This window comes from Schistocerca piceifrons, unplaced genomic scaffold (assembly GCF_021461385.2).
Source record: "Schistocerca piceifrons isolate TAMUIC-IGC-003096 unplaced genomic scaffold, iqSchPice1.1 HiC_scaffold_2340, whole genome shotgun sequence".
NCBI classification, from domain to species: domain Eukaryota; kingdom Metazoa; phylum Arthropoda; class Insecta; order Orthoptera; family Acrididae; genus Schistocerca; species Schistocerca piceifrons.
Genome location: NW_025728274.1, coordinates 407,121 through 423,340, shown reverse-complemented (window position 1 = coordinate 423,340; position 16,220 = coordinate 407,121).

Sequence of the window (16,220 nt, the reverse complement as noted above, 5' to 3'; positions counted from 1 at the left end):
CCGAAAGAAACTTTTGTCGTTTCCAAAGAAACGTTACTCGATTTAGAAGGAGTAGTCATAGAACCAATAGTATTTCATAGCGACACCACTTCCGTGTTAATTCGTCAGTGTGAGGGGCGAGGGATGCAGTAAAGATGGAATAGTGCATCGGAAAGGGGATACTCGCCTCCCAAAAGAAAATATTGTCGTTTCCGTAGAAACGTTCCTCGATTTAGAAGGAGAAGTTATAGAACACATAGTATTCCATAGCGACTCAATTTCAGTGTTAATTCGTCAATGGGAGGGAGCGAGGGATGCAGTAAAGAAGGAATAGTGAATCGGAACGGAGATACCCTCCTCCCAAAAGAAACTCTTGTCGTTTTCATAGAAACGTTACTCGATTTAGAAGGAGATGTCATAGAATCAATAGTATTTCACAGCGACACCACTTCAGCATTAATTCGTCAGTGTGAGGAGCGAAAGATGCAGTAAAGATGGAATAGTGCATCGGAAAGGGGATACTCGCATCCCAAAAGAAAATATTGTCGTTTCCGTAGAAACGTTCCTCGATTTAGAAGGAGAAGTTATAGAACACATAGTATTCCATAGCGACTCAATTTCAGTGTTAATTCGTCAATGGGAGGGAGCGAGGGATGCAGTAAAGAAGGAATAGTGAATCGGAACGGAGATACTCTCCTCCCAAAAGAAACTCTTGTCGTTTCCATAGAAACGTTACTCGATTTAGAAGGAGATGTCATAGAACCAATAGTATTTCATAGCGACACCATTTCCGTGTTAATTCGTCAGTGTGAGGGGCGAGGGATGCAGTAAAGATGGAATAGTGCATCGGAAAGGGGATACTCGCCTCCCAAAAGAAAATATTGTCTTTTCCGTAGAAACGTTCCTCGATTTAGAAGGAGAAGTTATAGAACACATAGTATTCCATAGCGACTCAATTTCAGTGTTAATTCGTCAATGGCAGGGAGCGAGGGATGCAGTAAATAAGGAATAGTGAATCGGAACGGAGATACTCTCCTCCCAAAAGAAACTCTTGTCGTTTCCATAGAAACGTTACTCGATTTAGAAGGAGATGTCATAGAACCAATAGTATTTCATAGCGACACCATTTCCGTGTTAATTCGTCAGTGTGAGGGGCGAGGGATGCAGTAAAGATGGAATAGTGCATCGGAAAGGGGTTACTCGCCTCCCAAAAGAAAATATTGTCGTTTCCGTAGAAACGTTCCTCGATTTAGAAGGAGAAGTTATGGAACACATAGTATTCCATAGCGACTCAATTTCAGTGTTAATTCGTCAATGGGAGGGAGCGAGGGATGCAGTAAAGAAGGAATAGTGAATTGGAACGGAGATACTCTCCTCCCAAAAGAAACTCTTGTCGTTTCCATAGAAACGTTACTCGATTTAGAAGGAGATGTCATAGAACCAATAGTATTTCATAGCGACACCATTTCCGTGTTAATTCGTCAGTGTGAGGGGCGAGGGATGCAGTAAAGATGGAATAGTGCATCGGAAAGGGGATACCCGACTCCCAAAAGAAAATATTGTCGTTTCCGTAGAAACGTTCCTCGATTTAGAAGGAGAAGTTATAGAACACATAGTATTCCATAGCGACTCAATTTCAGTGTTAATTCGTCAATGGGAGGGAGCGAGGGATGCAGTAAAGAAGGAATAGTGAATCGGAACGGAGATACTCTCCTCCCAAAAGAAACTCTTGTCGTTTCCATAGATACGTTACTCGATTTAGAAGGAGATGTCATAGAACCAATAGTATTTCATAGCGACACCATTTCCGTGTTAATTCGTCAGTGTGAGGGGCGAGGGATGCAGTAAAGATGGAATAGTGCATCGGAAAGGGGATACTCGCCTCCCAAAAGAAAATATTGTCGTTTCCGTAGAAACGTTCCTCGATTTAGAAGGAGAAGTTATAGAACACATAGTATTCCATAGCGACTCAATTTCAGTGTTAATTCGTCAATGGGAGGGAGCGAGGGATGCAGTAAAGAAGGAATAGTGAATTGGAACGGAGATACTCTCCTCCCAAAAGAAACTCTTGTCGTTTCCATAGAAACGTTACTCGATTTAGAAGGAGATGTCATAGAACCAATAGTATTTCATAGCGACACCATTTCCGTGTTAATTCGTCAGTGTGAGGGGCGAGGGATGCAGTAAAGATGGAATAGTGCATCGGAAAGGGGATACTCGCCTCCCAAAAGAAAATACTGTCGTTTCCGTAGAAACGTTCCTCGATTTAGAAGGAGAAGTTATAGAACACATAGTATTCCATAGCGACTCAATTTCAGTGTTAATTCGTCAATGGCAGGGAGCGAGGGATGCAGTAAAGAAGGAATAGTGAATCGGAACGGAGATACTCTCCTCCCAAAAGAAACTCTTGTCGTTTCCATAGAAACGTTACTCGATTAAGAAGGAGATGTCATAGAACCAATAGTATTTCATAGCGACACCATTTCCGTGTTAATTCGTCAGTGTGAGGGGCGAGGGATGCAGTAAAGATGGAATAGTGCATCGGAAAGGGGATACTCGCCTCCCAAAAGAAAATATTGTCGTTTCCGTAGAAACGTTCCTCGATTTAGAAGAAGTTATAGAACACATAGTATTCCATAGCGACTCAATTTCAGTGTTAATTCGTCAATGGGAGGGAGCGAGGGATGCAGTAAAGAAGGAATAGTGAATCGGAACGGAGATACTCTCCTCCCAAATGAAACTCTTGTCGTTTCCATGGAAACGTCACTCGATTTAGAAGGAGATGTCATAGAACCAATAGTATTTCATAGCGACACCATTTCCGTGTTAATTCGTCAGTGTGAGGGGCGAGGGATGCAGTAAAGATGGAATAGTGCATCGGAAAGGGGATACTCGCATCCCAAAAGAAAATATTGTCGTTTCCGTAGAAACGTTCCACGATTTAGAAGGAGAAGTTATAGAACACATAGTATTCCATAGCGACTCAATTTCAGTGTTAATTCGTCAATGGGAGGGAGGGAGGGATGCAGTAAAGATGGAATAGTGAATCGGAACGGAGATACTCTCCTCCCAAAAGAAACTCTTGTCGTTTCCATAGAAACGTTACTCGATTTAGAAGGAGATGTCATAGAACCAATACTATTTCATAGCGACACCATTTCCGTGTTAATTCGTCAGTGTGAGGGGCGACGGATGCAGTAAAGATGGAATAGTGCATCGGAAAGGGGATACTCGCCTCCCAAAAGAAAATATTGTCGTTTCCGTATAAACGTTCCTCGATTTAGAAGGAGAAGTTATAGAACACATAGTATTCCATAGCGACTCAATTTCAGTGTTAATTCGTCAATGGGAGGGAGCGAGGGATGCAGTAAAGAAGGAATAGTGAATCGGAACGGAGATACTCTCCTCCCAAAAGAAACTCTTGTCGTTTCCATAGAAACGTTACTCGATTTAGAAGGAGATGTCATAGAACCAATAGTATTTCATAGCGACACCATTTCCGTGTTAATTCGTCAGTGTGAGGGGCGAGGGATGCAGTAAAGATGGAATAGTGCATCGGAAAGGGGATACTCGCCTCCCAAAAGAAAATATTGTCGTTTCCGTAGAAACGTTCCTCGATTTAGAAGGAGAAGTTATAGAACACATAGTATTCCATAGCGACTCAATGTCAGTGTTAATTCGTCAATGGCAGGGAGCGAGGGATGCAGTAAAGAAGGAATAGTGAATCGGAACGGAGATACTCTCCTCCCAAAAGAAACTCTTGTCGTTTCCATAGAAACGTTACTCGATTTAGAAGGAGATGTCATAGAACCAATAGTATTTCATAGCGACACCATTTCCGTGTTAATTCGTCAGTGTGAGGGGCGAGGGATGCAGTAAAGATGGAATAGTGCATCGGAAAGGGGATACTCGCCTCCCAAAAGAAAATATTTTCGTTTCCGTAGAAACGTTCCTCGATTTAGAAGGAGAAGTTATAGAACACATAGTATTCCATAGCGACTCAATTTCAGTGTTAATTCGTCAATGGGAGGGAGCGAGGGATGCAGTAAAGAAGGAATAGTGAATCGGAACGGAGATACTCTCCTCCCAAAAGAAACTCTTGTCGTTTCCATAGAAACGTTACTCGATTTAGAAGGAGATGTCATAGAACCAATAGTGTTTCATAGCGACACCATTTCCGTGTTAATTCGTCAGTGTGAGGGGCGAGGGATGCAGTAAAGATGGAATGGTGCATCGGAAAGGGGTTACTCGCCTCCCAAAAGAAAATATTGTCGTTTCCGTAGAAACGTTCCTCGATTTAGAAGGAGAAGTTATGGAACACATAGTATTCCATAGCGACTCAATTTCAGTGTTAATTCGTCAATGGGAGGGAGCGAGGGATGCAGTAAAGAAGGAATAGTGAATTGGAACGGAGATACTCTCCTCCCAAAAGAAACTCTTGTCGTTTCCATAGAAACGTTACTCGATTTAGAAGGAGATGTCATAGAACCAATAGTATTTCATAGCGACACCATTTCCGTGTTAATTCGTCAGTGTGAGGGGCGAGGGATGCAGTAAAGATGGAATAGTGCATCGGAAAGGGTATACTCGCCTCCCAAAAGAAAATATTGTCGTTTCCGTAGAAACGTTCCTCGATTTAGAAGGAGAAGTTATAGAACACATAGTATTCCATAGCGACTCAATTTCAGTGTTAATTCGTCAATGGGAGGGAGCGAGGGATGCAGTAAAGAAGGAATAGTGAATCGGAACGGAGATACTCTCCTCCCAAAAGAAACTCTTGTCGTTTTCATAGAAACGTTACTCGATTTAGAAGGAGATGTCATAGAATCAATAGTATTTCACAGCGACACCACTTCAGCATTAATTCGTCAGTGTGAGGAGCGAAAGATGCAGTAAAGATGGAATAGTGCATCGGAAAGGGGATACTCGCCTCCCAAAAGAAAATATTGTCGTTTCCGTAGAAACGTTCCTCGATTTAGAAGGAGAAGTTATAGAACACATAGTATTCCATAGCGACTCAATTTCAGTGTTAATTCGTCAATGGGAGGGAGCGAGGGATGCAGTAAAGAAGGAATAGTGAATCGGAACGGAGATACTCTCCTCCCAAAAGAAACTCTTGTCGTTTCTCATAGAAACGTTACTCGATTTAGAAGGAGATGTCATAGAACCAATAGTATTTCATAGCGACACCACTTCCGTGTTAATTCGTCAGTGTGAGGGGCGAGGGATGCAGTAAAGATGGAATAGTGCATCGGAAAGGGGATACTCGCCTCCCAAAAGAAAATATTGTCGTTTCCGTAGAAACGTTCCTCGATTTCGAAGGAGAAGTTATAGAACACATAGTATTCCATAGCGACTCAATTTCAGTGTTAATTCGTCAATGGGAGGGAGCGAGGGATCCAGTAAAGAAGGAACAGTGAATCGGAACGGAGATACTCTCCTCCCGAAAGAAACTTTTGTCGTTTCCAAAGAAACGTTACTCGGTTTAGAAGGAGTAGTCATAGAACCAATAGTATTTCATAGCGACACCACTTCCGTGTTAATTCGTCAGTGTGAGGGGCGAGGGATGCAGTAAAGATGGAATAGTGCATCGGAAAGGGGATACTCGCCTCCCAAAAGAAAATATTGTCGTTTCCGTAGAAACGTTCCTCGATTTAGAAGGAGAAGTTATAGAACACATAGTATTCCATAGCGACTCAATTTCAGTGTTAATTCGTCAATGGGAGGGAGCGAGGGATGCAGTAAAGAAGGAATAGTGAATCGGAACGGAGATACCCTCCTCCCAAAAGAAACTCTTGTCGTTTTCATAGAAACGTTACTCGATTTAGAAGGAGATGTCATAGAATCAATAGTATTTCACAGCGACACCACTTCAGCATTAATTCGTCAGTGTGAGGAGCGAAAGATGCAGTAAAGATGGAATAGTGCATCGGAAAGGGGATACTCGCATCCCAAAAGAAAATATTGTCGTTTCCGTAGAAACGTTCCTCGATTTAGAAGGAGAAGTTATAGAACACATAGTATTCCATAGCGACTCAATTTCAGTGTTAATTCGTCAATGGGAGGGAGCGAGGGATGCAGTAAAGAAGGAATAGTGAATCGGAACGGAGATACTCTCCTCCCAAAAGAAACTCTTGTCGTTTCCATAGAAACGTTACTCGATTTAGAAGGAGATGTCATAGAACCAATAGTATTTCATAGCGACACCATTTCCGTGTTAATTCGTCAGTGTGAGGGGCGAGGGATGCAGTAAAGATGGAATAGTGCATCGGAAAGGGGATACTCGCCTCCCAAAAGAAAATATTGTCTTTTCCGTAGAAACGTTCCTCGATTTAGAAGGAGAAGTTATAGAACACATAGTATTCCATAGCGACTCAATTTCAGTGTTAATTCGTCAATGGCAGGGAGCGAGGGATGCAGTAAATAAGGAATAGTGAATCGGAACGGAGATACTCTCCTCCCAAAAGAAACTCTTGTCGTTTCCATAGAAACGTTACTCGATTTAGAAGGAGATGTCATAGAACCAATAGTATTTCATAGCGACACCATTTAAGTGTTAATTCGTCAGTGTGAGGGGCGAGGGATGCAGTAAAGATGGAATAGTGCATCGGAAAGGGGTTACTCGCCTCCCAAAAGAAAATATTGTCGTTTCCGTAGAAACGTTCCTCGATTTAGAAGGAGAAGTTATGGAACACATAGTATTCCATAGCGACTCAATTTCAGTGTTAATTCGTCAATGGGAGGGAGCGAGGGATGCAGTAAAGAAGGAATAGTGAATTGGAACGGAGATACTCTCCTCCCAAAAGAAACTCTTGTCGTTTCCATAGAAACGTTACTCGATTTAGAAGGAGATGTCATAGAACCAATAGTATTTCATAGCGACACCATTTCCGTGTTAATTCGTCAGTGTGAGGGGCGAGGGATGCAGTAAAGATGGAATAGTGCATCGGAAAGGGGATACCCGACTCCCAAAAGAAAATATTGTCGTTTCCGTAGAAACGTTCCTCGATTTAGAAGGAGAAGTTATAGAACACATAGTATTCCATAGCGACTCAATTTCAGTGTTAATTCGTCAATGGGAGGGAGCGAGGGATGCAGTAAAGAAGGAATAGTGAATCGGAACGGAGATACTCTCCTCCCAAAAGAAACTCTTGTCGTTTCCATAGATACGTTACTCGATTTAGAAGGAGATGTCATAGAACCAATAGTATTTCATAGCGACACCATTTCCGTGTTAATTCGTCAGTGTGAGGGGCGAGGGATGCAGTAAAGATGGAATAGTGCATCGGAAAGGGGATACTCGCCTCCCAAAAGAAAATATTGTCGTTTCCGTAGAAACGTTCCTCGATTTAGAAGGAGAAGTTATAGAACACATAGTATTCCATAGCGACTCAATTTCAGTGTTAATTCGTCAATGGGAGGGAGCGAGGGATGCAGTAAAGAAGGAATAGTGAATTGGAACGGAGATACTCTCCTCCCAAAAGAAACTCTTGTCGTTTCCATAGAAACGTTACTCGATTTAGAAGGAGATGTCATAGAACCAATAGTATTTCATAGCGACACCATTTCCGTGTTAATTCGTCAGTGTGAGGGGCGAGGGATGCAGTAAAGATGGAATAGTGCATCGGAAAGGGGATACTCGCCTCCCAAAAGAAAATACTGTCGTTTCCGTAGAAACGTTCCTCGATTTAGAAGGAGAAGTTATAGAACACATAGTATTCCATAGCGACTCAATTTCAGTGTTAATTCGTCAATGGCAGGGAGCGAGGGATGCAGTAAAGAAGGAATAGTGAATCGGAACGGAGATACTCTCCTCCCAAAAGAAACTCTTGTCGTTTCCATAGAAACGTTACTCGATTAAGAAGGAGATGTCATAGAACCAATAGTATTTCATAGCGACACCATTTCCGTGTTAATTCGTCAGTGTGAGGGGCGAGGGATGCAGTAAAGATGGAATAGTGCATCGGAAAGGGGATACTCGCCTCCCAAAAGAAAATATTGTCGTTTCCGTAGAAACGTTCCTCGATTTAGAAGAAGTTATAGAACACATAGTATTCCATAGCGACTCAATTTCAGTGTTAATTCGTCAATGGGAGGGAGCGAGGGATGCAGTAAAGAAGGAATAGTGAATCGGAACGGAGATACTCTCCTCCCAAATGAAACTCTTGTCGTTTCCATGGAAACGTCACTCGATTTAGAAGGAGATGTCATAGAACCAATAGTATTTCATAGCGACACCATTTCCGTGTTAATTCGTCAGTGTGAGGGGCGAGGGATGCAGTAAAGATGGAATAGTGCATCGGAAAGGGGATACTCGCATCCCAAAAGAAAATATTGTCGTTTCCGTAGAAACGTTCCTCGATTTAGAAGGAGAAGTTATAGAACACATAGTATTCCATAGCGACTCAATTTCAGTGTTAATTCGTCAATGGGAGGGAGGGAGGGATGCAGTAAAGATGGAATAGTGAATCGGAACGGAGATACTCTCCTCCCAAAAGAAACTCTTGTCGTTTCCATAGAAACGTTACTCGATTTAGAAGGAGATGTCATAGAACCAATACTATTTCATAGCGACACCATTTCCGTGTTAATTCGTCAGTGTGAGGGGCGACGGATGCAGTAAAGATGGAATAGTGCATCGGAAAGGGGATACTCGCCTCCCAAAAGAAAATATTGTCGTTTCCGTATAAACGTTCCTCGATTTAGAAGGAGAAGTTATAGAACACATAGTATTCCATAGCGACTCAATTTCAGTGTTAATTCGTCAATGGGAGGGAGCGAGGGATGCAGTAAAGAAGGAATAGTGAATCGGAACGGAGATACTCTCCTCCCAAAAGAAACTCTTGTCGTTTCCATAGAAACGTTACTCGATTTAGAAGGAGATGTCATAGAACCAATAGTATTTCATAGCGACACCATTTCCGTGTTAATTCGTCAGTGTGAGGGGCGAGGGATGCAGTAAAGATGGAATAGTGCATCGGAAAGGGGATACTCGCCTCCCAAAAGAAAATATTGTCGTTTCCGTAGAAACGTTCCTCGATTTAGAAGGAGAAGTTATAGAACACATAGTATTCCATAGCGACTCAATGTCAGTGTTAATTCGTCAATGGCAGGGAGCGAGGGATGCAGTAAAGAAGGAATAGTGAATCGGAACGGAGATACTCTCCTCCCAAAAGAAACTCTTGTCGTTTCCATAGAAACGTTACTCGATTTAGAAGGAGATGTCACAGAACCAATAGTATTTCATAGCGACACCATTTCCGTGTTAATTCGTCAGTGTGAGGGGCGAGGGATGCAGTAACGATGGAATAGTGCATCGGAAAGGGGATACTCGCCTCCCAAAAGAAAATATTGTCGTTTCCGTAGAAACGTTCCTCGATTTAGAAGAAGAAGTTATAGAACACATAGTATTCCATAGCGACTCAATTTCAGTGTTAATTCGTCAATGGGAGGGAGCGAGGGATGCAGTAAAGAAGGAATAGTGAATCGGAACGGAGATACTCTCCTCCCAAAAGAAACTCTTGTCGTTTCCATAGAAACGTTACTCGATTTAGAAGGAGATGTCATAGAACCAATAGTATTTCATAGCGACACCATTTCCGTGTTAATTCGTCAGTGTGAGGGGCGAGGGATGCAGTAAAGATAGAATAGTGCATCGGAAAGGGGATACTCGCCTCCCAAAAGAAAATATTGTCGTTTCCGTAGAAACGTTCCTCGATTTAGAAGGAGAAGTTATAGAACACATAGTATTCCATAGCGACTCAATTTCAGTGTTAATTCGTCAATGGGAGGGAGCGAGGGATGCAGTAAAGAAGGAATAGTGAATCGGAACGGAGATACTCTCCTCCCAAAAGAAACTCTTGTCGTTTCCATAGAAACGTTACTCGATTTAGAAGGAGATGTCATAGAACCAATAGTATTTCATAGCGACACCATTTCCGTGTTAATTCGTCAGTGTGAGGGGCGAGGGATGCAGTAAAGATGGAATAGTGCATCGGAAAGGGGATACTCGCCTCCCAAAAGAAAATATTTTCGTTTCCGTAGAAACGTTCCTCGATTTAGAAGGAGAAGTTATAGAACACATAGTATTCCATAGCGACTCAATTTCAGTGTTAATTCGTCAATGGGAGGGAGCGAGGGATGCAGTAAAGAAGGAATAGTGAATCGGAACGGAGATACTCTCCTCCCAAAAGAAACTCTTGTCGTTTCCATAGAAACGTTACTCGATTTAGAAGGAGATGTCATAGAACCAATAGTGTTTCATAGCGACACCATTTCCGTGTTAATTCGTCAGTGTGAGGGGCGAGGCATGCAGTAAAGATGGAATGGTGCATCGGAAAGGGGTTACTCGCCTCCCAAAAGAAAATATTGTCGTTTCCGTAGAAACGTTCCTCGATTTAGAAGGAGAAGTTATGGAACACATAGTATTCCATAGCGACTCAATTTCAGTGTTAATTCGTCAATGGGAGGGAGCGAGGGATGCAGTAAAGAAGGAATAGTGAATTGGAACGGAGATACTCTCCTCCCAAAAGAAACTCTTGTCGTTTCCATAGAAACGTTACTCGATTTAGAAGGAGATGTCATAGAACCAATAGTATTTCATAGCGACACCATTTCCGTGTTAATTCGTCAGTGTGAGGGGCGAGGGATGCAGTAAAGATGGAATAGTGCATCGGAAAGGGTATACTCGCCTCCCAAAAGAAAATATTGTCGTTTCCGTAGAAACGTTCCTCGATTTAGAAGGAGAAGTTATAGAACACATAGTATTCCATAGCGACTCAATTTCAGTGTTAATTCGTCAATGGGAGGGAGGGAGGGATGCAGTAAAGAAGGAATAGTGAATCGGAACGGAGATACTCTCCTCCCAAAAGAAACTCTTGTCGTTTCCATAGAAACGTTACTCCATTTAGAAGGAGATGTCATAGAACCAATAGTATTTCATAGCGACACCATTTCCGTGTTAATTCGTCAGTGTGAGGGGCGAGGGATGCAGTAAAGATGGAATAGTGCATCGGAAAGGGGATACTCGCCTCCCAAAAGAAAATATTGTCGTTTCCGTAGAAACGTTCCTCGATTTAGAAGGAGAAGTTATAGAACACATAGTATTCCATAGCGACTCAATTTCAGTGTTAATTCGTCAATGGGAGGGAGCGAGGGATGCAGTAAAGAAGGAATAGTGAATCGGAACGGAGATACTCTCCTCCCAAAAGAAACTCTTGTCGTTTTCATAGAAACGTTACTCGATTTAGAAGGAGATGTCATAGAATCAATAGTATTTCACAGCGACACCACTTCAGCATTAATTCGTCAGTGTGAGGAGCGAAAGATGCAGTAAAGATGGAATAGTGCATCGGAAAGGGGATACTCGCCTCCCAAAAGAAAGTATTTTCGTTTCCGTAGAAACGTTCCTCGATTTAGAAGGAGAAGTTATAGAACACATAGTATTCCATAGCGACTCAATTTCAGTGTTAATTCGTCAATGGGAGGGAGCGAGGGATGCAGTAAAGAAGGAATAGTGAATCGGAACGGAGATACTCTCCTCCCAAAAGAAACTCTTGTCGTTTCTCATAGAAACGTTACTCGATTTAGAAGGAGATGTCATAGAACCAATAGTATTTCATAGCGACACCACTTCCGTGTTAATTCGTCAGTGTGAGGGGCGAGGGATGCAGTAAAGATGGAATAGTGCATCGGAAAGGGGATACTCGCCTCCCAAAAGAAAATATTGTCGTTTCCGTAGAAACGTTCCTCGATTTCGAAGGAGAAGTTATAGAACACATAGTATTCCATAGCGACTCAATTTCAGTGTTAATTCGTCAATGGGAGGGAGCGAGGGATCCAGTAAAGAAGGAATAGTGAATCGGAACGGAGATACTCTCCTCCCAAAAGAAACTTTTGTCGTTTCCAAAGAAACGTTACTCGATTTAGAAGGAGTAGTCATAGAACCAATAGTATTTCATAGCGACACCACTTCCGTGTTAATTCGTCAGTGTGAGGGGCGAGGGATGCAGTAAAGATGGAATAGTGCATCGGAAAGGGGATACTCGCCTCCCAAAAGAAAATATTGTCGTTTCCGTAGAAACGTTCCTCGATTTAGAAGGAGAAGTTATAGAACACATAGTATTCCATAGCGACTCAATTTCGGTGTTAATTCGTCAATGGGAGGGAGCGAGGGATGCAGTAAAGAAGGAATAGTGAATCGGAACGGAGATACTCTCCTCCCAAAAGAAACTCTTGTCGTTTTCATAGAAACGTTACTCGATTTAGAAGGAGATGTCATAGAATCAATAGTATTTCACAGCGACACCACTTCAGCATTAATTCGTCAGTGTGAGGAGCGAAAGATGCAGTAAAGATGGAATAGTGCATCGGAAAGGGGATACTCGCCTCCCAAAAGAAAGTATTGTCGTTTCCGTAGAAACGTTCCTCGATTTAGAAGGAGAAGTTATAGAACACATAGTATTCCATAGCGACTCAATTTCAGTGTTAATTCGTCAATGGGAGGGAGCGAGGGATCCAGTAAAGAAGGAATAGTGAATCGGAACGGAGATACTCTCCTCCCAAAAGAAACTTTTGTCGTTTCCAAAGAAACGTTACTCGATTTAGAAGGAGTAGTCATAGAACCAATAGTATTTCATAGCGACACCACTTCCGTGTTAATTCGTCAGTATGAGGGGCGAGGGATGCAGTAAAGATGGAATAGTGCATCGGAAAGGGGATACTCGCCTCCCAAAAGAAAATATTGTCGTTTCCGTAGAAACGTTCCTCGATTTAGAAGGAGAAGTTATAGAACACATAGTATTCCATAGCGACTCAATTTCAGTGTTAATTCGTCAATGGGAGGGAGCGAGGGATGCAGTAAAGAAGGAATAGTGAATCGGAACGGAGATACCCTCCTCCCAAAAGAAACTCTTGTCGTTTTCATAGAAACGTTACTCGATTTAGAAGGAGATGTCATAGAATCAATAGTATTTCACAGCGACACCACTTCAGCATTAATTCGTCAGTGTGAGGAGCGAAAGATGCAGTAAAGATGGAATAGTGCATCGGAAAGGGGATACTCGCATCCCAAAAGAAAATATTGTCGTTTCCGTAGAAACGTTCCTCGATTTAGAAGGAGAAGTTATAGAACACATAGTATTCCATAGCGACTCAATTTCAGTGTTAATTCGTCAATGGGAGGGAGCGAGGGATGCAGTAAAGAAGGAATAGTGAATCGGAACGGAGATACTCTCCTCCCAAAAGAAACTCTTGTCGTTTCCATAGAAACGTTACTCGATTTAGAAGGAGATGTCATAGAACCAATAGTATTTCATAGCGACACCATTTCCGTGTTAATTCGTCAGTGTGAGGGGCGAGGGATGCAGTAAAGATGGAATAGTGCATCGGAAAGGGGATACTCGCCTCCCAAAAGAAAATATTGTCGTTTCCGTAGAAACGTTCCTCGATTTAGAAGGAGAAGTTATAGAACACATAGTATTCCATAGCGACTCAATTTCAGTGTTAATTCGTCAATGGGAGGGAGCGAGGGATGCAGTAAAGAAGGAATAGTGAATCGGAACGGAGATACTCTCCTCCCAAATGAAACTCTTGTCGTTTCCATGGAAACGTCACTCGATTTAGAAGGAGATGTCATAGAACCAATAGTATTTCATAGCGACACCATTTCCGTGTTAATTCGTCAGTGTGAGGGGCGAGGGATGCAGTAAAGATGGAATAGTGCATCGGAAAGGGGATACTCGCATCCCAAAAGAAAATATTGTCGTTTCCGTAGAAACGTTCCTCGATTTAGAAGGAGAAGTTATAGAACACATAGTATTCCATAGCGACTCAATTTCAGTGTTAATTCGTCAATGGGAGGGAGGGAGGGATGCAGTAAAGAAGGAATAGTGAATCGGAACGGAGATACTCTCCTCCCAAAAGAAACTCTTGTCGTTTCCATAGAAACGTTACTCCATTTAGAAGGAGATGTCATAGAACCAATAGTATTTCATAGCGACACCATTTCCGTGTTAATTCGTCAGTGTGAGGGGCGAGGGATGCAGTAAAGATGGAATAGTGCATCGGAAAGGGGATACTCGCCTCCCAAAAGAAAATATTGTCGTTTCCGTAGAAACGTTCCTCGATTTAGAAGGAGAAGTTATAGAACACATAGTATTCCATAGCGACTCAATTTCAGTGTTAATTCGTCAATGGGAGGGAGCGAGGGATGCAGTAAAGAAGGAATAGTGAATCGGAACGGAGATACTCTCCTCCCAAAAGAAACTCTTGTCGTTTCCATAGAAACGTTACTCGATTTAGAAGGAGATGTCATAGAACCAATAGTATTTCATAGCGACACCATTTCCGTGTTAATTCGTCAGTGTGAGGGGCGAGGGATGCAGTAAAGATGGAATAGTGCATCGGAAAGGGGATACTCGCCTCCCAAAAGAAAATATTGTCGTTTCCGTAGAAACGTTCCTCGATTTAGAAGGAGAAGTTATAGAACACATAGTATTCCATAGCGACTCAATTTCAGTGTTAATTCGTCAATGGCAGGGAGCGAGGGATGCAGTAAAGAAGGAATAGTGAATCGGAACGGAGATACTCTCCTCCCAAAAGAAACTCTTGTCGTTTCCATAGAAACGTTACTCGATTTAGAAGGAGATGTCATAGAACCAATAGTATTTCATAGCGACACCATTTCCGTGTTAATTCGTCAGTGTGAGGGGCGAGGGATGCAGTAACGATGGAATAGTGCATCGGAAAGGGGATACTCGCCTCCCAAAAGAAAATATTGTCGTTTCCGTAGAAACGTTCCTCGATTTAGAAGAAGAAGTTATAGAACACATAGTATTCCATAGCGACTCAATTTCAGTGTTAATTCGTCAATGGGAGGGAGCGAGGGATGCAGTAAAGAAGGAATAGTGAATCGGAACGGAGATACTCTCCTCCCAAAAGAAACTCTTGTCGTTTCCATAGAAACGTTACTCGATTTAGAAGGAGATGTCATAGAACCAATAGTATTTCATAGCGACACCATTTCCGTGTTAATTCGTCAGTGTGAGGGGCGAGGGATGCAGTAAAGATAGAATAGTGCATCGGAAAGGGGATACTCGCCTCCCAAAAGAAAATATTGTCGTTTCCGTAGAAACGTTCCTCGATTTAGAAGGAGAAGTTATAGAACACATAGTATTCCATAGCGACTCAATTTCAGTGTTAATTCGTCAATGGGAGGGAGCGAGGGATGCAGTAAAGAAGGAATAGTTAATCGGAACGGAGATACTCTCCTCCCAAAAGAAACCCTTGTCGTTTCCATAGAAACGTTACTAGATTTAGAAGGAGATGTCATAGAACCAATAGAATTTCATAGCGACACCATTTCCGTGTTAATTCGTCAGTGTGAGTGGCGAGGGATGCAGTAAAGATGGAATAGTGCATCGGAAAGGGGATACTCGCCTCCCAAAAGGAAATATTGTCGTTTCCGTAGAAACGTTCCTCGATTTAGAAGGAGAAGTTATAGAACACATAGTATTCCATAGCGACTCAATTTCAGTGTTAATTCGTCAATGGGAGGGAGCGAGGGATGCAGTAAAGAAGGAATAGTGAATCGGAACGGAGATACTCTCCTCCCAAAAGAAACTCTTGTCGTTTCAATAGAAACGTTACTCGATTTAGAAGGAGATGTCATAGAACCAATAGTATTTCATAGCGACACCATTTCCGTGTTAATTCGTCAGTGTGAGGGGCGAGGGATGCAGTAAAGATAGAATAGTGCATCGGAAAGGGGATACTCGCCTCCCAAAAGAAAATATTGTCGTTTCCGTAGAAACGTTCCTCGATTTAGAAGAAGAAGTTATAGAACACATAGTATTCCATAGCGACTCAATTTCAGTGTTAATTCGTCAATGGGAGGGAGCGAGGGATGCAGTAAAGAAGGAATAGTGAATCGGAACGGAGATACTCTCCTCCCAAAAGAAACTCTTGTCGTTTCCATAGAAACGTTACTCGATTTAGAAGGAGATGTCATAGAACCAATAGTATTTCATAGCGACACCATTTCCGTGTTAATTCGTCAGTGTGAGGGGCGAGGGATGCAGTAAAGATAGAATAGTGCATCGGAAAGGGGATACTCGCCTCCCAAAAGAAAATATTGTCGTTTCCGTAGAAACGTTCCTCGATTTAGAAGGAGAAGTTATAGAACACATAGTATTCCATAGCGACTCAATTTCAGTGTTAATTCGTCAATGGGAGGGAGCGAG